The sequence below is a fragment of the Taeniopygia guttata genome, chromosome 33 (genome assembly GCF_048771995.1).
Source record: "Taeniopygia guttata chromosome 33, bTaeGut7.mat, whole genome shotgun sequence".
Classification (NCBI taxonomy): Eukaryota; Metazoa; Chordata; class Aves; order Passeriformes; family Estrildidae; genus Taeniopygia; species Taeniopygia guttata.
In genome coordinates this window covers 2,354,904-2,376,504 of record NC_133058.1, presented here as the reverse complement: position 1 = coordinate 2,376,504, position 21,601 = coordinate 2,354,904, and the positions used below count along the sequence as shown (strand labels likewise).

General features: G+C 50.2%; 1 protein-coding gene across 1 annotated transcript in view; it reads left to right on the top strand.

The window, feature by feature from the left end:
- The window catches only part of LOC105760508 (uncharacterized), a 483,916-nt gene that overhangs the window by 66,613 nt on the left and 395,702 nt on the right, over positions 1-21,601 (top strand). The window lies entirely within an intron of this gene.

Sequence of the window (21,601 nt, the reverse complement as noted above, 5' to 3'; positions counted from 1 at the left end):
GCCCTACCTTGCTGTGTTATTTCCTCCCCTAGTGAGAGGATGTGCTGGGATCCCTTTCAGGGGGGCTATTCATAAGTAAAACACTGCAGTGCAGACAATGCACTGCACCTTCCCTGCTGGTGCCCAGCCTGGATCAGGGCAGGTTGGATGCCACATGGGATCCATCCTTTGCCATGCCATGCGATCCTCCATGCAGTAGGGATAACAAGCCCAGCACTGGGGAACCCCAGGTGCTGCAGCAGTGATATTTTTGGGAGAAACACGGAGCTGTGCATGGCCAGCTTGAAGTCTGCAGTGGTGTGAGCACCAGGCCTGCCATGCTGAGCCCAGGGCCACAAGCAGTGCTCACCATGGCTGGGACACTGAGTCAAGGAGCTGTGCAAGAATTGTTTAGCTTGGAAAAGCTCTCAAAGTTCATGGAGTCCAACCATTCCCGCAGCAGTGCCAAGCTCACCACTGAACCATGTCCCCAGGTGCCACATCCACACCTCCTTTAAATGCCTCTAGAGATGGTGACTCCAGTGCCCTGGGCAGCCTGTGCCACTGCTGGACTGCTCTTTGGTGAGGACATTTTCCTAATATCCAATCTAAGCCTCCACTGGTGCAACTTGAGGCTGTTTCCTCTTGTCCTGTTGGTTGTTACCTGGGAGAAGACTCTGTGCACACACACACACACCCAGAGAGGGACAGATGGGCACAAGGCATGGGAATTCCCTTTGACTCCTCAAGCACAAACCTAGGGGGATGGTCCTTTTTTTTTTGCATAGCAGGTAAAAACTGAAGCAGTGAGCTGTATCCTAACCAGGTAGATGCGGGTAGAAAGATGCTTTGAAAGGGTATTAAACTTGCTGCCAGGCTTTCCTCCATGAGCAAGTCCAATTTATTTCTCTCTTCTTAATTTTTTTTTCTTTTGGTTCTGTGTTATTCCTCCGTGGGCAGGCGGCTGCAGGCATTTAATTTTTTTTTCAAGTTACCTTCTGTACCTCCTGTGGGAGAGAAACCAGTGGCAAGTTCTTTAATTTCTTAGAGTTTCAGGCATGTGTCATGTAGCTGTGCTGCACCCCGGGGGCCAGGCTCTGCCTCTCCTTGCTCCTGCTGGTGCTAACAAACTGTCCTCTGAGATTTTTATTTGTAAACTACCTCTGACCAGCTTCCACTTTGCTTTAAAAATTCAGCACCACGTTTGTGGCTGAAAAGGTTCCAGGAGCTGGGGAGGAGGATTTGAGATGCAATTTGCATCACAGAGTTGTTACAGTGGGGAAAATGTTGCATCCCTCCTGTGTCTGGAGCTGCTAATCTTGTTCTGAACATTGAAAACCTCTTCAGCTTCCCTCATTGAACCTAAATTTGATTACTGCTTTGATTTCACACCTCTTTCATGCAGGCTTTTCCTCTCTCCTTGGCTGGAATTGTCAGGCCTGAGAAGAGAAATTTTGTCGAGCCTTGGGACAGTTCCCATCCTCTATCCCGGCTCCCAATGCTGCTTGTAATGATCTTGGGAACCTGAGCCTGAGGGAAACTGGGAGGAGTTTAGTGAGAGGCAAAGTAAGGCACAGAGGTGAAAGTAAAAGTGCAGAGTCTGGGTTACCAGAGTCTGCTGTGTTGTGGGGATCTGGGCCATGCAAAGTGATGTTTTCCTCTGTGAATGGCCAATTCCTTCTGTATCTCCTCCTGAAATTCCTGTGCACCTGGGCTGGTGCTGGAAGTGCAGCCACACAAAGTCCCCACAGAGCTGTGTGGGACCCCGTGGGAATCATTTCTTTGCTGCTTTTGATGAAAAGCTGTGACACCTCTCTGCAAGTTGGGGCTAATTAGAGATGTTCTGTCAGGTTCAGGTGTTTTGGTGCCCGAGCAGGGAGTGCAGAACAGGGATGACAAGCGCTGACATTTGCTGTGCTACAAAGTCCAAGGGACAAACTTGTGCCAATGAACGTCACACCTTTAACTAGGAGGAACAATTTGTGTTGTGCATGTCCCAGAGTCTGGTGACAGAGGGGGCTTCCAAAGGAAATCTCGGTCCATGTAGGACCGAGGCCCCTGTGCTGAGGCTGCCTCCAGGCTGGTCCAGCCCCTCAGGGTGCCCAGGAACAGGGGCTGCCCACAGCCCAGTGCACCTCGCTGGCCCTGGTGTTAGCGTTCCGGAACACACATAATCACAGCATTTGATTATATGCAGGTGCTTTTACTAAGAGCTCTGGGAGTCAGGGGTACAGACCCAAATCTGACTCTGACATCGCTTTTGAGCTGAACGTATTTTATATTCTATCGTTGTATAATTTACACATTAATTATTAAACATATATTGTTCTATTATATACATTGACATGAGTTTCTCGTGATCTTTCTTAGGGCCCTGACCACAGTTTCTCATGATTATTCTTATGATTAAACATTAATTGTATTTAATTACTAAACAATCATCAAATCTAAGAATTATATTATCATCTACTAGCTACACAGGTGCAGTTCTAGCAAGTACAAGTTCTTCATGTGCTTAGGGTACTCATTTTTCCAGGGTCTAATAAGCTTATTTTTCCTGTTAACCCTAAATCCCTATGATTTTAAAACCCTTTTACTATCACTGGGGCTACCCAGGCAAGAGCCATGGATGAGGCTGTGCAGGACCACGCAGGCTCAGCCCTGCTCCAGCATGGGATCCCACGGGACAGGGCACACTGGGATTTGCCCCTGCAGCTACCCAGTGTGTCCAGAGAGACTGCAAGGAGACAGTGACCTCTGTCAGTGGGACCCCTCTGTGCAGGTACCCCCACTCCTGGGGTGGCTGTGCCAGCTCCCCCATGAACCTCCCGCCCTGGGAACCTGGAGCAAGCGGAAAACACAACTCTGCCAATGCTGCCTGTGCTTGAAGCAAATGGAAAGAGAACTGGGGTGTGAAAAATCAGGGTTGTTTATTTACAGAAGAATAGCAATGAAAACAAAGAGCACATTGACTTTTGTAAGAATATTTGTAATAACAACAATTTATTGAACGTATATACCTAAGAACATATCTAACAACAATATTTGAAACGTATTTACAGAAGACAAAATGAAGCACTAAAACCTATATCCTAAAGGGAACAACAAACTCTAAAACTATGTACAAAAGGGTGCCATCTCTGTGCGGGATCTCCATCAGTCCTGGAAGAAAAGCAGGTGCCATGGTCACTCCAGTCAGGCACAGAGGGCTCTTCCGTGTGTCCCCAGGCTGGCACAGTGGGACCCTGCTGCCAGAGCTGAGGCTGGCTGGGTCTGGGGGCTGGGCCCCAGGCACTGGGATGGGGCTTGTGTGGCCGGAGCAGGGACCACCCAGCCCAGCCCCAGCCTGGCTGCAGGGAACCCACTCGTCCTGTGGGGACCACGTACCTGTCCTGCTGCTGGCATCGGTCTTCATCCCAGGACCATGGCCTCCTCTTCATCTTTTTCATCAATGTCCATGTCCTCGGTGCACTCTTCCATTTCCACGTCTGTCTCCTCTTCCACATCCACCTCCATCTCTTCCTCTCCAGTCTCTTCTCCATCTACTTTCATCTTCTCCTCGGTATCAATTTGTGTGTCCACCTCCATCTCTTCCTCTCTGTCTGCAACAGCCTGCAGAGGTAGCAAAACCTCAGAGTGGGGTCCCTGTCCCACCCCATCCCCCCAGAACTCCAGCCCACCCGGGCAGCTGGGGGGATCCACCTCCATGGAATGGCACCGTACCTTTCTCAGGACAAATGTGAACATCCTGCAGGGATGGATGACACAATCCAGGCCTTCGGCAGCTATCGAAACTGATGATGGGGGTATCCGGGGGCAGGAACAAGAGGGGTGGCAGGAGCGGGCAGGAGCAGCGTGCAGGGTGTGCTGACCCCAGGGCCAACAGTTGTGTTGTGCTGCTTGCTGGCTGCTGGCAGTTCCAGGTGGGACATGGATTGTGACGTGACAGTTGAGCTAGAGAGCGTTTGGTTCCATGCTTAGCAACGTTCCCCCAGACCATGGTGCTCAGAGCCCTGTTCCCAAGGATGGGGCATCCACAGCCTGGGCCAGTGCCTCAGCAGCCTCAGTGGGAAAGAGCAGCTGCCTGAGATCCAACCTCAATCAGCCTCCTGCAGCTGAAAGCCATCGCCCCTTGTGCTGTTGCCACAGGCCCTGTTGAACACTCTGAACACTCTGTCCCAGCCTTTCTTGTGGGACCCTTGCAGTCCTGCATCAGGAACTGAGCGATGGAAGCTTTAGGCCCAGGTTTGCCTCTAAATGTACAAAATTAATAACAGTGGAGGGGAAGATGGTGGGACACTGGTTCTGCTCTAACTGGTGAATATTTTCTTTTTTTTTTTTCTTTTCTATCATGCTGATGCAGGTTGAAATGAAGCTTGGCACAATATCCATTTTCTTCTCCATTTGTGAAACACGGAACAAAGTCTGGGCAAGCTGATGATGCAGAGGAAAACCTGCAAATGTACTGGTTATCCTGAGCCTGGAGGATGCAGTTAAAGCCAGCCAAAAGCAATTTCTGGAAAGTCAAGCCTGGTGTACATTTTCTTGAGTTTTGCTATGCCATCTTCACCTGAGTCTTTTAAAAAAGCAAACAAAAAACTCAAACAAAAACAGACAAAAACCCAAACAAACAAACCCACACAAACCAATCAAACCAATGGATTAAAAAAACCCAAATAAAACCAAAGGGAATGAGGAGTTAGTATTAGTTGTGAGGATATCACAGCAGGCAAATGGCTGCTTCCCACCATAAAAAACCACAGAAAACAGCTGCTCCAAAATATACCCAACAGGAGAACCATAAAAGTGATACATAGCAACTTTGGGGGCAGCTCCCCATTCAGGTGAAGGATGAGCACACAGTGGTACAGCTCCAGCATTCCCCACCCTCCAGGCTGCTCTTTGCTCCTGATGAAAGACCCTTGCAGGTCTGTGGCCCCTCTCAGTGCATTATAAATCATTCCCACAGCTCTCAGTTGAGCCACTGGCATTTCCAGAGCGAGATCCAGGCACAATCCTACTGCCTGCTGAGCCTCTCTGGGAGATCCTGAGCATCTTCCTGCCTAGAGCCACAAAAGAGCTCAGGCTCTCCCTGACTGGGTTTTCAGGGGAGGTTTCCATATCCCTGTGAGATCTGTCCAACCCTCAACACATCTGATTTTATGTACAATGATGTGTTTGGGTTCCTTCCCTACTCCTGTGTGCCAGTGCGAAGTCACCCATGTGAATGGAGGGTATTGTGAGCAGGAAAATGCATTCCTGGGTTGCTTTTTTGCTTCACTGTCACTCAGCTGAACAGGGTCCTTATCTTAGAGGGACTTACAAGAATGGGTAGGAATTTTGGCTCTGAGAGGAGCAGAAAGCACATTTTCTGCACCACATTCCCAACAGATGCTGTTTCCCTGGCAAAACAGTGACTGTCATCCATGTTCCTGGGAAGACTGTAAAGAGCCATTCAGAGATGACAGGTCCACCTGGCCTTTGGCTTTGTGTACCTCATTTCACATGTCCAGTTTCAAGGGCCATGAAAAGAGGCCACCTTTTGCCCTGGCAGTGCTGATCCCTCCTGCTGGTGCCCTCCCTCAGCGTGGGAGGAATGCAGAGCTGGTCTCAGAGAGCCACAGGGCTTGAGGGTTCCTGTGTCATTTCCGTGTGTTGGTAACCATGATTGAACCACCTAGTTCTTGTCTCCTATTTATTGAACTCTGGTTGGTTTCTGGAATTGGTGAAGGATGTGGAGCTGCTGGAGCCACTCCAGGGAGACCTTTGAGCTCCTTCCAATGCCTGAAGGTGCTTGAGGAGACCTGGAGAGGGACTTTGGAAAAGGCTCTGGAGGGAGAGAACAAGGGGGAATGGGTTCAGCCTGACAAAGGACAGGTTTAGAAGGAGACTGGGAAGAAATTCTTTTCTGTGAGATTGGAAAGAGCCTGGAACAGACTGACCAGAGAAGCTGTGGCAGCTCCATGCCTGGAGGTGTTCCAGACCAATTGGACAGGGCTTGGAGCAACCTGGCATAGTGGAAGGCAGGGGGCATGGAATGAGATGGTCATTAGTTCCTTCCTAAGCCAAACCATTGTAGGATTCTATGAGTGGGCTGCTGAACTTGGCCAAAAGAAGAGCTACATTGCCGAGGTGAAGTGAGAAGGGGGATTAGAGCCACCTGTGTTTGCCCTTTAAATCCCTTCCAACATCAATTCTGGGCTCTGTCTCTGGGTATGGCCACAAAGGAGCCTTTGTTGTTCTTCAGTGGGGCTGAAATCTAAATCTCAGCGAGTGAAGATCAGAGGGTGACACGTGCTGCTGCTGGGGCCACTGTGTGGACTTGTTTTCAGAAAAATGGGAGATGCAGAGGAGAGAGAGGTTCCTGGATACAGTAACTCTACCTACACCTGGAACTGAGGCATCTGCCCAGGGATTTCGTATTCACCGACTGGGAAGGAAATCGAATCAGGGCTTGCTAATTTTCATGAAGTCAAACACCTGGGATTCACTTCAGACTTGCATTTTCCTGGAAGAATTCAACACAAGCGCTGTATATTTATACACAGGCACTGGACTTTTCTGTTGTTTGATGAGACTACAATTTGTCTTCCTCTTGTGGTTCCTGCAATCCTTCCTCTCCCGAGGTTTGCAGTTGAATTACCAACCTCTACCCCAGGAATACTCATCTGTCATATTTTGGATATTGTTGTTCTTCAAAGGAAAGCAAACAATGAGAGTTTAAGCCAGGCCTCTTCCCAGGCAGATTTGATTGGAACCAAGTCCTGCCTCAGATCCAATCTTATCTCCATTGTTGTGTACGTCTATTAATTTTCCCATCATTGCTTTTCCATTTCTTATTACTATGCAGCTCAGTCTTGAACAACATCATTCAGAACTACACAGAAGTCACATACTGCTGCTTCCCTATTCCTATCTGCTTGTTACCTAATCCCACCCAGCTCTCTATTGAACATCTGCTTTTACCTGGGCTGACAGGTGTGTTTTTTAGCTGAAAATACTGCAAATCAGGGATGCAGAATTTCTCCTTGCCCTGTGAATCTGATCAAGGTCCTTTTCCAATGTGTCACTGAACATGTGAATTCTCCCTTTCTCCCAACAACCCCCAGTGCTGGTTTTGGCTAAGATAAATCAGACAGTGCTGTTTGGAGTCACTCCCCACCTGCTTTTCCATCTCATCCAGGGGCTGGGGTAGGATGGCTGGTTGGGTTGTGCAGACATTGCACTGCACCTTCCCCTGCTGGTGCCCAGTCTGGATCAGGGCAGGTTGGATGCCACATGGGATCCATCCTTTGCCATGCCATGTGATCCTCCATGCAGTAGGGATAACAAGCCCAGCACTGGGGAACCCCAGGTGCTGCAGCAGTGATATTTTTGGGAGAAACACGGAGCTGTGCATGGCCAGCTTGAAGTCTGCAGTGGTGTGAGCACCAGGCCTGCCATGCTGAGCCCAGGGCCACAAGCAGTGCTCACCCTGGCTGGGACATTGAGTCCCAACATGGGATCCCACGGGACCGGGCACGCTGGGATTTGCCCCTGCAGCTACCAAGTGTGTCCAGAGAGACTGCAAGGAGACAGTGACCTCTGTCAGTGGGACCCCTCTGTGCAGGTACCCCCACTCCTGGGGTGGCTGTGCCAGCTCCCCCATGAACCTCCCGCCCTGGGAACCTGGAGCAAGCGGAAAACACAACTTTGCCAATGCTGCCTGTGCCTGAAGCAAATGGAAAGAGGACTGGGGTGTGAAAAATCAGGGTTGTTTATTTACAGAAGAACAGCAATGAAAACACAGAACACATTGACTTTTGTAAGAATATTTGTAATAACTGAAACGTAAACTTTAAGGCATTTAGAGATTTTGAGGAGCTAAGATTTTAGTTAGAAATAAGCCTTACTAGAGTTAATTAAAATAAGAATAATAAATGAGTAGGCCTTGATGAAGTTAAGAGTTATTAGTTAACTAATAATTAATTGCTTGTCAGCACAATGTTTGGTTAGCTGGGTTTATAATGAAGAATATAGAAACTGATTAATAGCTTTTAGGAACATAAGACAATTGTGGTCCTCCTCTGTTCTGAAACCAATTGAAGACAAGGAATGGGAGTTCTACCAAGAGTTCATTTGTCATACTTGCATTGAAAAGGTAGAAAGGTCAGAACGAGGAAGACTTCATTTACTTCCTCATTTTGGGACCCCTCCCCATAAAAGGGACCACCGACCCATTTCAAGGGACAAACTACGCATGCTTAATAGCTTTTGGAGTGATTAGCATACGAAGCGGGGAATGGGATGTACTAAAATTATGAATATGCATTTGTATTTTGTATATTCAATACTTGTATGGATAAAAAGACTCTGTAATCACCTGGAAGGTGCGGTGTGTATTTGGGAGCTATCCCGCACGCTGCCCGGCGTCGAATAAACATACACTTTCTAACTTTAAACTGTTAGAGAGTTTTTGTCCGTCACAGTTGGATATCGATACTAGATCAATAACCATATTTTTTAATAAATCAGCCAGAGCTCAGCCCCGCGGCCTCTCCTCCCGCTGCAGCTGGTGGGCTCCCCAGGAAGGGGATTTTTCCTTTTTTACGTGCATGCTCACAGAGGCGTATCAGCTTTCTCAGCAGTTTAACAGATTGTCAGAGCTAATTACTGATTGGGTTTTGTGTCAGACATGGAGGAAACTGCTCAGAGCTTCTCTGTGCATTTCTTCCATAAGCACCTCCCATGCAAAACCACCACACGATAGCAACAGGGGGCTGGGGACAGCACCAGGGGCTGGGGACAGCAACAGGGGGCTGGGGACAGCACCAGGGGCTGGGGACACCACCAGGGGGCTGGGGACAGCACCAGGGGCTGGGGACAGCACCAGGGGGCTGGGGACAGCAACAGGGGCTGGGGACAGCACCAGGGGGCTGGGGACAGCACCAGGGGGCTGGGGACAGCAACAGGGGCTGGGGACAGCACCAGGGGGCTGGGGACAGCAACAGGGGGCTGGTGATGTTTGCCTATGAAGGAACCGAGTTGCCACAGGCTGCCCCCAGCAGCAGCAGGGCCAGACCCAGCTTAGCTTCTGAGTTCAGACCAGACCGGCTCTGGGCACAAGCTCAGAACCCCACAGGGGCTCAACAAGCCCAAAAGGGCCTCCCCTGCCCACAAGGGAATCGAGAGACAGACCTGAGCCCACAACACACACACACAAGCCACAAAAAGCACACAAGGCACACCTGACCCTTCCCTCCTGCCCCTCGCCATGGCTGCCCAAGCACAACCACACGCCGCTGGACCACTGGCCAGCAGGCAGCAAAAGAAGCCTACATCACCCAAAATTCCCAGGCGATCTCCCATCCAAGTACTAACCGGGCCCGACCCTGCTTAGATTCCGAGATCAGACTGTTGCATTTCAGACTAGCAAAAGTTTAGTAGAAGTAGTTCGGCTAAGGCTTAGAATTCTTAGTAGGCCATAGGCTGTGTGTTGTTAGAAACAGTTGTTAGGTAAGGGCAGTACGGAATACTGGAGAGGTAGGAACTTATCTCAGAATACATTCCAAGAGCAGGCTGTGGTAGAACATGTCATTATTCACAAGATGGATAGGTAGATCTTGGGGGAATACATTGTTTTTACCTAACAGAGTGAAGAGGAGTTATAAAAATGTTCAATTTAAACAAGGACTAATCTGTAAATAAATGATTGTTGGAGTGTAACGTCGACAGATATGTGTTGAATTAAGCAACCATTGATATAGACTCTATATAAACGCAATGGTTTGTTAGCTCGGGGGGCTCTGACTTTGGACATTAGTCCTCAGGCTCCCAGGGCCCTCAATAAAGCGCTGCATAAAACAACTTCGGTTGTTTTGTGTTCTTTTTATGGGCAACATAATTGTCTAACTTAAAATGAGCAATTTGGCTGGTATCTGATCAAATTCCAGGTAAAATGAACACCACCTGTTCTCAGGAACTCCAGAGAAGGAAAGACACTCGCCCTTCAACACTTCATACTACAGGTGCTGCTCTTACAAGAAGTATTCAGGTAGCAAGAAAATTTTCTCTTTTTCTCCAAGGTTTGATACCTGAAATACTCAGGGTGGATACTCCCAAACCTGAGAGCTCCTGACATGCGAGTTTCTCTCCTGCTGAAGCACTGTTCAGGTAACAAATGTGCTGGCTGGGGAATAGAGACCCCAAAAAGAAAAGGCCCCGACTGCAGGAGCAAACCCACGGCACCCACGTGAGGCTCCATGATGGCAGGAACCTGTTCCAGTTTCAGGGGATAAGGATGGGACTGATTTAGACACAAGCAATAATTTCCCCCTCTACACATACACAAAACCAACAAGGAACAAATTTTCAAGAGGACCAAGGCAGAGTCAGCGGTTCTTTTCTTTTTGGTACTTGAGATCTTGAAGCCATGCAAGCTTCTGTGGTTTGGGGTTTTTTAGAACTTTCTTTTCAAATTCTTACCTGGGAGCCCTCGTCACACAAAGGACTGTTGAAAAAGGACATGGATTGTCCAATGTGACACTGCAAAGTCCTTGAGGAGGGCAAGCCCCGCTCAGCAACATCCAAGCCATCCATGTGCTATCTACCACATTCCGGTCCTGAATCCAAACCCAGCTCTTTGCTGCTCCCTGGGAAGGAAATGAATCTTATCCCATTGAAAACCAGTACATCAGCCCATTCTTCAGCCAGCACACCCTGTCTCTCTTTGTCTCACACCTGGACACCTGCTCCAGATGTATTCTGCGAGGGACAGGATCAAAACTGCACTTAAAATCCTGAAATAGAACCTGCATTGCCTTCCCATCATCCATGAGATGGGTGACCTCATGGTAGTGGCATAGTCAATCAGACAGGAATTTCCCTGACTGCGGACTCATGACTGACACCATGAAAGGTTTCAAGCACCAGCATTTTATTATTCCCCAGTTAAAAACTTTTATACCCTTTTCCCTCACATGCGTAATATCTGAGTGCCCTTTTACTCTTTTGTGGTTGGTCAATAACCATCAGCATTCCGTGCTTCTTTTCCTTCAGTGCTGTTCACCTGTCTTATACAGCTGCACCTCGTTGGGAATGAGGCTCGGCTGCAGCCCCATTCCCTGCGTCCCATAATCTGTTCTCCTACATTCCCCTCCGTTATCTCACGCTGCCCTGTCCAGGTGCTGGCACTGTCCTTCCATCACTTCCCAGTAGTGCCAATGATGGCCTTTCCCGCTATCAAGATCAGATTATCAGGGCTGGAGTTTCCTGGAGAGTCCAATCCCTTCCTGTCAGATCAGAAAGGGCCAGAGAACACTGAGCCAGCGTGGACCTCCTTGTCTTTCAGGACCTTGGGCAGAGGATTTAGGGGCTTCCTGTTGGGACATATTGGGATGAATCCCATTGTCCTGGCTTGTAAGATAAGCATGTATTCTATTTGCCATCTGTTGGAGGTTGGGCAGTTTTCTTATCTCTTCCAAGAACAATGTCTCCCTCGGGGAAGGTATCTTCTGTTAATGGGCCATGGAATGACTCACTGCGTGACTGGTAAAATTGCATCATCCCATTGTGAGATGCTCCACCCAGAGGGAGGAGCCATGCGTTCCTACCTGCATAAAATCAGCACTTTTTGGGACACCAGGGCAGCCCTTTGCTGGATTCCCAGGGAAGTAGCTTTCTTCTCTGCTAGGTTCCCAGAGGAAGGCCAAGCTGAACTACTACCAGACCTTCAGGGAAAACGACACCCTTCTACAAGTCACCGCTTTAGCAGCATTTCATCTGCCACTCCAGGAAGAACAGCCACCATTTAACTGAACCACTACCAACACCCTGACTCCTCAGGGTGTCAGGTTTCTGACTCTACCACTAGTTTTGTTTGTACTAATTGCATTTTTATTATTATTTTTTTTATTTAGTTTTTCTCCTAGTAAAGAACTGTTATTCCCATTTCCATATCTTTGCCTGAGAGCTTTTTAATTTTGAAATGGTGGTAATTCGGAGGGAGGGAGTTTACCTTTTCCATTTCACAGGAGGCTTTTGCCTTCCTTCACAGACTCCTGTCTTTTTAAACCAAGACACCATCCAACGCCACAGCGTCACAGATATTGTTCTGGTCCAAGTTGTCCCAGGCAATGCCACATGAAAGATCACTGTAACAGCACTGTCCTTCTCTTGTTGGAAATCCTTTGGCACCCAGAGAAGCCAGTGGTACTTGGCAGAGCCGGGGTCTGTGGGACAAGGACACTGGGAGCAGCTAAAAGCAGAGAGGGTGCTCAGAGAGCTGAATTCCCACAGGATTCGGCCACTCCAAGTGGGCCAAGCCATGCTTGGCATGGCTTTGGGCATCAGGGTTCTGCTGGCCCTGGTGGGCTGCAGAGCCACGGAGGGCCGAGCTGAGTGTCAGACACCCCTGGAGAGCTGGGAGAAAGCCTGTGGGCAGGACACGGGGTCCCAGTGACCTCCCATCCCCAGTGCCAGCGTGGTGGCCACACCTGTCCTTCCAGTGGCCCCACAACAACTGGTCTCCCAGTTGCTTCAGTGCCTGGAAGGATCTCTCAACCCCGACTAGGTGCCAAATCCCAGCGTCCAGCTGGCCATGACCCTGTCCAGAGGTTATGGCCAGCCCGGGTCCAGAAGTGGCCGTGCCAGGAGGTCAAGGAGGAGGCAGTGAGAAGAGCCCAGCAGGGCAGGGAGGCGAGGCAATGAGGGGGCAGAGGGAAAGGAGGGAAGGCATTTGGTCCCAGAGGGCCAGGCACTGCAGGCTTGGCTCTGCTGGCTCTCAGGGTGCCCTGGATGGGCAAGATGCTGCCAGGTTCCACCTCACCACATGCCCCTACTGTCCTCTCGTCCTCCCCACAGCCATGACCTCGGGACCAATGGCTCTGCACATCCCTGCGTCCTCTTCTGCCAACACAGTCCAGGGAAAATACTTCCACTACTACCGTTGGTAAATGTGCCTGATAGGCTTGACACACATGAATTTCTGTTTCTTCCTACCTGTGATTACAATTTACTGGGAAGGGATTTGATGGCTAAAATGGGAATGTCAATTATGACTGTGAAAGCTGATGAGGAAGCTACGGCCCTTGTAACTTTGTGTCAAATGTCAGAGAAGACCTATGCTGAAGTAAAGCCACAAGTGCGAGCAGTCCCACAGAAATGTGGAAAATTAGATATGCAACCTCTCCAAATGACTTCGAAGCCACCGGGACAAGTGGTGTCTAAAAAGCAATACCCTGTTTCAAGGGAGAGAAGGCAAGGGGTTACAGCCTGTTGCTAAGCTCCTGTTCAAGGCAGGTCTTTTGGGGCAACGTATGTCTGCCTAGAACACTGCCATCCCTGCCCAGTAAGAGCCCGGCAGAATTGTAAAGATTTTTAAAGAATTTTAAAGTGTTAAAAAGCAGATGAACTGAGTCTCCTGCCCTAGCCCTTCCAGACAGGGAAAAAGAATTTGAATTTTGTGTGGATGTTGAACAGGAGCATGCCACAGGAGTTCTAGTGGAAGAACACCACAGGGCTGTATTTGAAGACCAATGGCCCATCTTTGCAAAATGTTAAACCCCTCAGCGAGGGGTGGCCCCATGGCCTCCCGCGAGGTACGATCTCCACACAGATCCTGGTTCTTATCCTTGGATCCACAGCGCGTTTTTTCCTGGATTTTAGCCAGGGCTTCCCCTGTGTAAGGGATAGGAATATGTAGGAGGAGTCTGTAGGGCTCTCCCCCACCACCATTAGCAGTTTCAGGCCTCCCAAGGACTCCTGTATCTCCCTTTTCCCCACCAATATCGCTCTTTAGCTGAAGTTGCTGACAAGGACCAGCCCTGAAAGACCAAAATGGGTTTGTTGTTTATTTCTCGGGTCCTCAGCCCTGCGTGGGACTCGGTAAGTGGGTGCTGCAGAGGCTCTGGCAAGGCATCAAAAACGCCGGCCCCACACCCAATGGTGGCGCGAGATCTCCTCCAGCTCCGGCCTGTCCGCAGGGTGCTTGGCCAAACACCATCGGATCAGGTGCTGGAGCTCTGGGGAGAGAAGCCAGAAAGCGGCGGTCAGCGCCAGAAGTCTCCTGCCCAGCTGCCCCCGTCACCCGCGGGGCCCGGGCCGTGCCGCGAGCGCTCTGGGCCGTGCCGGGCTCCCGACCGGCTCAGCCCCGGCCGGCCCGTGAGGGCAGATCCACGTCCCGCGGAGCTGCGTGAGGGCCGCGCCGGGCGTGCGCCGCCACTGCCAAAGCCCGCCGGCTTGAGGCATTGCGCCCATGTTGTTGAAGTCCGTGAGTCCAAGGGAGCTGGGAGACCTGTCCACGGGCTCTGCTCCTTCCGCAGGCTGACAGGTCTCACTGAGCCTCTGCGAGGGATGGAGGCTGTCAGAGACAGCAGAGGCTGGTGGCAGGGTGCAGGGTCTCTGACAGCCTGAGGTTCCTGCATGGATGGTGGTGGCTTCCCCCTGCTGTGCCATCCTTGCAGGCCTTGAGGCTCTCCCAGGGATGGAGAATCTCGCTGGGAGCAGCCTCTGGAAGGGATGGAGGCTTGTGGAGGAGCTGGCCGAGGCACAGCAGGGCAGGTGGCCTCGCTCCAGCAGCTCCTTCAGTTCTTTCCACAAGGCCTGCCACATCCCAGAGTAGAGTGGTGCACGTGTCCCGTTGCCATCCCAGAGCTGCAGCATCAGTTCCTGCAGCTCCCGGGCCACTGCCAGGCAGGGGCCGCAGCCGCAGGGGCTGCCCAGGGGGCTGGCGGGAGCACGTGGCCGCTCGCCAGGAGCAGCCCGAGGCCTGGGGAACCTGGGAGCCGCAGGGGCTCCTCGCTTCCTCCATGAGCCTCTGGGCCGGACCCTGGGGCGCTTGCTCCTCTTCGCTGTCCGTGTGCTCCGGCTCCGTGGTTGCCGGTGGCCAAAGGCCCACCAGACAGCCACGGCGGCCAGCAGCAGGACAAGCGCAGTCACCAGGACATCACCGTCACCCATGGCTCCAGCACGTCCCATCGCGACTGCACTGGCAGCTGCCGGCGCTGGCCTGTCTCACCCAGCGACAGCGCGGTGATGTCACAGTGGTGTCACAGTGCTGCGGCCAGCACAGCCCTGGGACATCACAGCCCTGCCTGACGCCAGCGCTCTGCCCTTTGTGCCATCACAGCCCTGCCTCAGCCCCGCCCTCCGCAGTGCCCCAGGAGGGGTAAGGGGGCTCCCTATGGGCACTTGCCAGCTCTCTGGAGCAGAGTGGGTGGAAGATTCTTCTGTAAGAAGGACACAGGGATGAGGAGGGGAATGCTGATGGTCTCACCTCCTTGCTGGCAGAGCATGGGACATGGATTGTCCAATGTGACACTGCAACTCCTTGAGGAGGGCAAGCCCTGCTCAGTAACATCCAAGCCATCTGTGTGCTGTCTACCACATTCCCGTCCTGAATCCAAACCCAGCTCTTTGCCGCTCCCTGGGAAGGAAATGGATCCTATCCCATTGAAAACCAGTACATCAGCCCATTCTTCAGCCAGCACACCCTGTCTCTCTTTGTCTCACACCTGGACACCTGCTCCAGATGTATTCTGCGAGGGACAGGATCAAAACTGCACTTAAAATCCTGAAATAGAACCTGCATTGCCTTCCCATCATCCATGAGACGGGTGACCTTATGTTAGGGAACCAGTGAGTGGGAGCCAGGGTGCGCTTGAGTTTCGGGAATGCCGCATCTCCTCGTCTCCTCATTTCCCAGGCAGACCCTGCCACGAGGGCGTGGCCGAAGCGGCCCGAGGATCCGGGCATTCTTAGGAGAATGGTGAGTAGCAGACTTGTGGGTTTGTGGCTGCTGTGCAGCTAAGATCATGCAGTGATGTTTGGTGTTCTTGATTGTAGCTGGGCAAGGGCCACAGGTCGGTGACTGCAGGAAATTGCCAGCAGGGGAGGCAGCCTTCCTTCGTACCTGATGTGGATTCCCTTCCCCGGACATCCTAGAGATTTTTTTAGGATTGGTGACTGATAAACACAATGTGTTTTGATGGATGGTTTTAGTTAGTGGTGCTTGTTTTGTTTTGGTTGTGGAACTATTTATCTTGGGGTTTTTTTGTGAGTATTTTAAATAAGGTTTGACACAGTGAGTAGGACTGTCATGTAGTTTATTTTTTGTGAAAACATAAGTATACCTTTAGGTTATGAAATTGACAGGACTACTTTATTGACTACTTACCAAGTCTTTTTTAGGAGTAAATTTTTGTAAGTCTGATTTTGAAATCAAAGAAGAAAAATGAGAAGACGAAGGAGGTAGAGAAGTTATCTCCTTCTAGGATAGAAAGGGTTTAACATAGAAACTGCTTTGTCTAATGTTGCGTGGGGCATTTCCGTGCGACAGCCGGGCCGCCCGCGGGGCTCGGCAGCAGGAGAGCCCCGAGCCGTGCGCGCTGAAGGTGAGGCGGCGCCGCCCGCGGGGAGCCGAGCCGAGCTGAGCCGAGCGGAGCGAGCGGCTCCGAGTTCAGCCGAGCCGAGCCGAGCCGAGCCGAGCCGAGCTGAGCCGAGCGGAGCGAGCGGCTCCGAGTTCAGCCGAGCCGAGCCGAGCCGAGCCGAGCCGAGCCGAGCCGAGCCGAGCCGAGCGAGCGGCTCCGAGTTCAGCCGAGCCGAGCCGAGCCGAGCTGAGCCGAGCGGAGCGAGCGGCTCCGAGTTCAGCCGAGCCGAGCCGAGCTGAGCCGAGCGGAGCGAGCGGCTCCGAGTTCAGCCGAGCCGAGCCGAGCCGAGCTGAGCCGAGCGGAGCGAGTGGCTCCGAGTTCAGCCGAGCCGAGCTGAGCCGAGCTGAACGGAGCGAGCGGCTCCGAGTTCAGCCGAGCTGAGCCGAGCCGAGCCGAGCTGAGCCGAGCGGAGCGAGCGGCTCCCAGTTCAGCCGAGCCGAGCCGAAGAGGCGAATCCAGCCGATAATAGTCGAGTTTAGTCGAGTGTAGCCGAGGAGCCGAGTCAAACCGAGCCGGGCCCCGCCGAGTGCAGCATCCCGGGCAGGGCGGGGCGCCGGGGCGGGCTCGGGGTGGAGCCGGGGCTCTGTGAGGCTCCCCCTCCTGTCCCTCTCTCTGCCCCTCTTTCCTCCTCCCCGTATTCCTCTTCTTTCTCTCTTTCCCGCATTTCCCACTCTCCCCAAAGCAGCTCCGTTCCCTCCCTTTCCCGCTACCCTTCCTTCCTCTTCCCCGTATTCCTGTTCTTTGACCCCCAGACCGTCCCCTCCTCTCCCTCCCAAACCCGACCTCCCACTGCCCTCACTCCGTCCTGTCCCTGCCCCGCTACTCCGTTCTATTCCCCCTCTCTCCCTCCTCTGTCCACCGTCCCTCTTCCTTCCCTGCCGGCCTTTTCCTTCCCTTCCCGCTTTCCTCCACAGCCCGACCTCCCTCCCACCCTTCCGCATGCCCCGCTCTCCCTCCTCTCTTCCCGCCTAAAACCTGGCAAGTGTTTCGTTTTTATAGGTATTGGTAAAGAATAGGTATCTATGGCTAAATTCATTTGGAAAGAAGCCCTCTCTCTATCCATTCATTTGTATCCCGGAATGTAGGAAATTCTGACTAGTGCTGAACCAAGCAAGTGCCCTGAAACCATCGGAGCAGGTGCAGGGGCTGAAGGGAACAGGAAGGGCTCTCCGGCACCTTTTGCCTCCGTTCTCTGCCATTCTCCGTCGCAGTCCCGGAAGAGGCGTCTGTCATGCAGCCTGCCAAAATGAAGACCTGTAAAATCCTAGCTCTGCCTTTTGTTTAACGTGTTTTTACTTCATATTTATGTCATCACAGAAAGCAAGGAAAGAAGAAATGTGACTGGTTCCCACTATTGCTCCGTGCAGGCACTTTTAAAGGCTGCTGTACTTATGTTCTCTTTTTCCACTCCAAGCTTGACTTTCCCCCTCCTTTTTCGAGGTCTGCCGCTTTGGGTGTCCCAAGGAGGGCAGGGTTCCTCAGCAGGGGTCTTAGGAGTTGGTGCTGATTCTGCTTGTTCCAAAGGTGTATCGAAGTGTGCTACCAAAATGACTATTTTCTCCATGGGAAAGCTTTCTCTCAATGACAATCAATGCATGTATGTGTTTTAACCGTGTAACCAGATGGATTAAGAAAAACCAACACCCGTAGTAGATTTCTGCTTGATCTGTGTCTGTAAGAAGTGGGCTGTGTGCTGGAGAGGGAGAGACGCTGTTGGAGAGTGGCAAGAGCACCAGGTGAGAGGTGGGATTTAAATCTTCCAACAACAGAAGCACTGGATGTGCAAGAGCTCAGTTTTCCACCCCTCACACAAGTCTCTTCTTTAAGATGTACTATTTTAAGCAGCCTCAGCCAGATATATTAAAATACTGCTCCAAACAACATCAGAATGAAAATGTTCCACCAAATGGGGAAAAATAAGAAAAGTCTGTCCGAAGTTCTCGTGTTGATTTTGCAAAGTCAGATGCAAACAAGGTTTGCCATCTTTCTTTCCTAGAAAAATGTAGATATTTGATAGAAATTGATCTCTGAGGCTGCTAAGTTGGGGCGAGGAGCAAAACAGGCTCCAGAGAATCTGTGGTTGTGTCACCCTTGGAAGTGTTCGAGGCCAGGTTGGATGGGGCTTGGAGCAACCTGGTCTTGGGGAAGGTGTCCTGAGTATGGTGAGTGCAGGAAAAGAAACTTTTGGTTTTCCTGAGATGCTGCCTTTGCAAGGGGAGGTCACAAATACCTCACGTAGTTTGAAATGCCCTGAGCAGAACCCAACTGTGCTTCCTCACAGGTGATGAGGGATTTTCACTTGTATTTTATGGGGGATTTTCACAGGGCAGTGCCAGAGCAGCAGAATGTGTTTGACAGCAAAGAGGGCCAGTGTGGCAGCAGCTTAATTCAATGGAGCTTTTCCTTCTGTGATCCTCTCTAACCTGAGGCACTCTGGGGCTCTTGAACCCGGCAGCTGGGCAAGTTAATCACTGTAGCAAGTGATAAATTAACCAGCTCCACTCTCCTTAGCATGGGCGTGATGAGCATTTAGTAAACCAGTGAGCACTTGCCAAGATGGGAGCTTGTTCTTTGCCAAGGAGGAGGGAGAAAATATTGCTTGGAGTAAATAAAGCAACCCTGCTTCCCCAGGAGGAGGAAAAGAAGCAATTAAAGATGTGAGTGCTGCAGGGAATAATTTGCACAAGGATATATCTTGTCTGCTATGCAGGAATGTTCCAAATAAACCATGCCTCTCCTGACCTTTATTTTTCTGGATTTCTACCACGTGATATAAGAGACTCCTAATAAAAAAACCCAAAACACTTTGTGGTGAGGCATTTCTTCCTTTCTTCAGGCTGCCTCTTTCTTTTGTTCCCTCCAGAGCTCTCCCTACATTTCTGCTGTTGTTTGGAGCTCGTGCTTACCTCTTTCCTGATCCCCTGGGCTTGCTTTGGCTCTGGGTGTCATGGACACTCTCAATTGTGGTTTTTTTTTCCCTCCATCTACCTCTTTTTCTTCAAGTGCTTTTCCTTCAATAACCTGTTGGAGCGATGGATTTTTCTCACCTTTTATTACTTAGTGCTTTTTCTTCATTCTCTAAAACCAACTTTTCACTTGCCCTGTGGCTGTTAGATGCCAGAAATGGGAGCATTAATTCTTTCTCTACTGCTTGTCTGAGCTTTCACAGGGAGCTGAGAGCTCGTTGGGGTTAAACTTGACTCACTTCAGTGCCTTCCTGGATCCTGCCTGTGTACTTGGACACTTTAAGGGAGTAAAGTCTCAGTGTGGAGATTACAGTTGTGAAATGATGGCTTTTTTGGAGAAGACAAGGATGCTGTTGTCAATCTTTTCAAGGTTGAAATCCTTTCTATTTTATCTTGGCCTTTATCTTTTTTGAGGATAAACTGAGCACCTTGTTTTGGGGAGAAACAGGCTCAGATCAGCACAGAGGTGGCTGTGGCAGGTACCCAGTTTTGGAGGGAAGGGTGCAGCTCCTTGGGGTGTGTTTGTGTGGGGCTGTAAGGTTTGTGTTGGGTTCCTGGAGCATTGGGAACACCCCACTGGGAGATGCACATCAGGAAATGGATGTATAAAGGGCCTGAAGTGGGACCAGCTTTGGTGAAGGGTTCCATAGGAAAAAGTATTTTTACTGGGATTTTGGACAATTTGAAGCTCCTTCTCATAGCCTTTGCCTGATGAACATTCCCCCTTTGCAAAAGCGTGGGGAATCCTGAGCTCACACAATGAAAATCCCTAATAATTATATTTTTTCCTATTATCCTATTTTTTCCCTATCCCAGCAGGAGTCAGAGTAAAAGAATATGTGTGAGTTGCCTGCCTTTGACTTTGTGACAGGAAAAATGCTATGGGGAAAGTGGTCAGAGGAGCATCACTGCTCTGCCCTTAATTTCCCTGCACAAGTGAGGATGATTTAATAACCAAGGCACAGCCAAGACCTTTCCTCCTCCTGTGCTCATCAAGCAATCACTGCCTCATCACAGCTCAGCTTCAAACACCTCGTTTGCATCTGGCTGACCTTGGCTCCCCTCCGTGGATGGGAAGATGAAGAGGTGGAAGTGTAAAAGATTGGGATTTTATGGGTGAATTGTGAAATAGTGGCTGGTGCAGGCTGGAAACATTGTCTGCTGTGCCATGGAGGATGAGAGTAAATGGGTTAAACAGGAGATAAAAAGGGCAAGGCACCTGGTCAGTTACTGTTGAAGGAAATGTGGGAAAAAACTACATGTAAGAAATATGTCAGAGATGGTCATTAACTGCACTGCAGGGTCAGAACTCTCTTACTAATTGGCCCTGTAGTGAATATTGGAAATTATTTAAAAAGCTCTTACCTGACTGAGGGCTTTTAGTGGATATTTGGGGGAAGCAAAGGAATACTCTTTCTGGCAGAACTTTTCTTCTAATTTAAGCATGATCCTCTTTCTGAGATAACAACTGCTTTGAATAAACTGAAATATCTTCTCCTTTAGTTCTGGCAGGAGCTGGACAAAGTTCTCATTCGGGTAAACTTTAATCCAACATATGTCTGTAGAATAATAAATTTAATGGGAACCATCAAACCTATTGTATGAATAAGGATGGTGCTTAGGGCAAGAAGAAAGAGTAATTAGGAGTGGACAAATAATGAATGATAGTGGGGAAATTATAATTTATCCTGGTTTAGGGGGAATATTTAACTAAGCTAAGATAAAAATCTACCTTCATTGCAGGCTAAGCTTTGTAACAGAATTCTGCTGAGCAAATTTAGTAGTCCTGGGCTCCAGACAGACCTTTAGATACAAGTTTACCTCTGGTCTGAGAAAGCTCAGGGCTTGAGCAGCATTTTATGGCTTTGGTCTTGACCCTTGGACTATAAATGCTCCTGTAAAAGTAATGCCAAAGTTACAGCTTCTGCTAATTTCTATGAGTTCCTATGGAGAAAGGTCCACCTGGACTTTGGGGAGAGTTTCTCAGAGCAGAACATTTCAAGCACTATTAAACTGCATTCAAACTCCTTTGTACTGGGGCATAAATGTCACACCCCGGTCTATCAGTCTGACAGTTCTTTGAGAATAGACAAGCTTTACAAGCTACTTTAAAAATAATTTCACTGACAGGTTTCCAGCTCTGAGAATGTTAATAAACTGAAATGGCATTTCACCCTGCAGTAGCCACTAAGTAATTATGATTGTCTGTAGGCAGACTAATGAAACCAGCTGTTAACAACCTAATGAGAA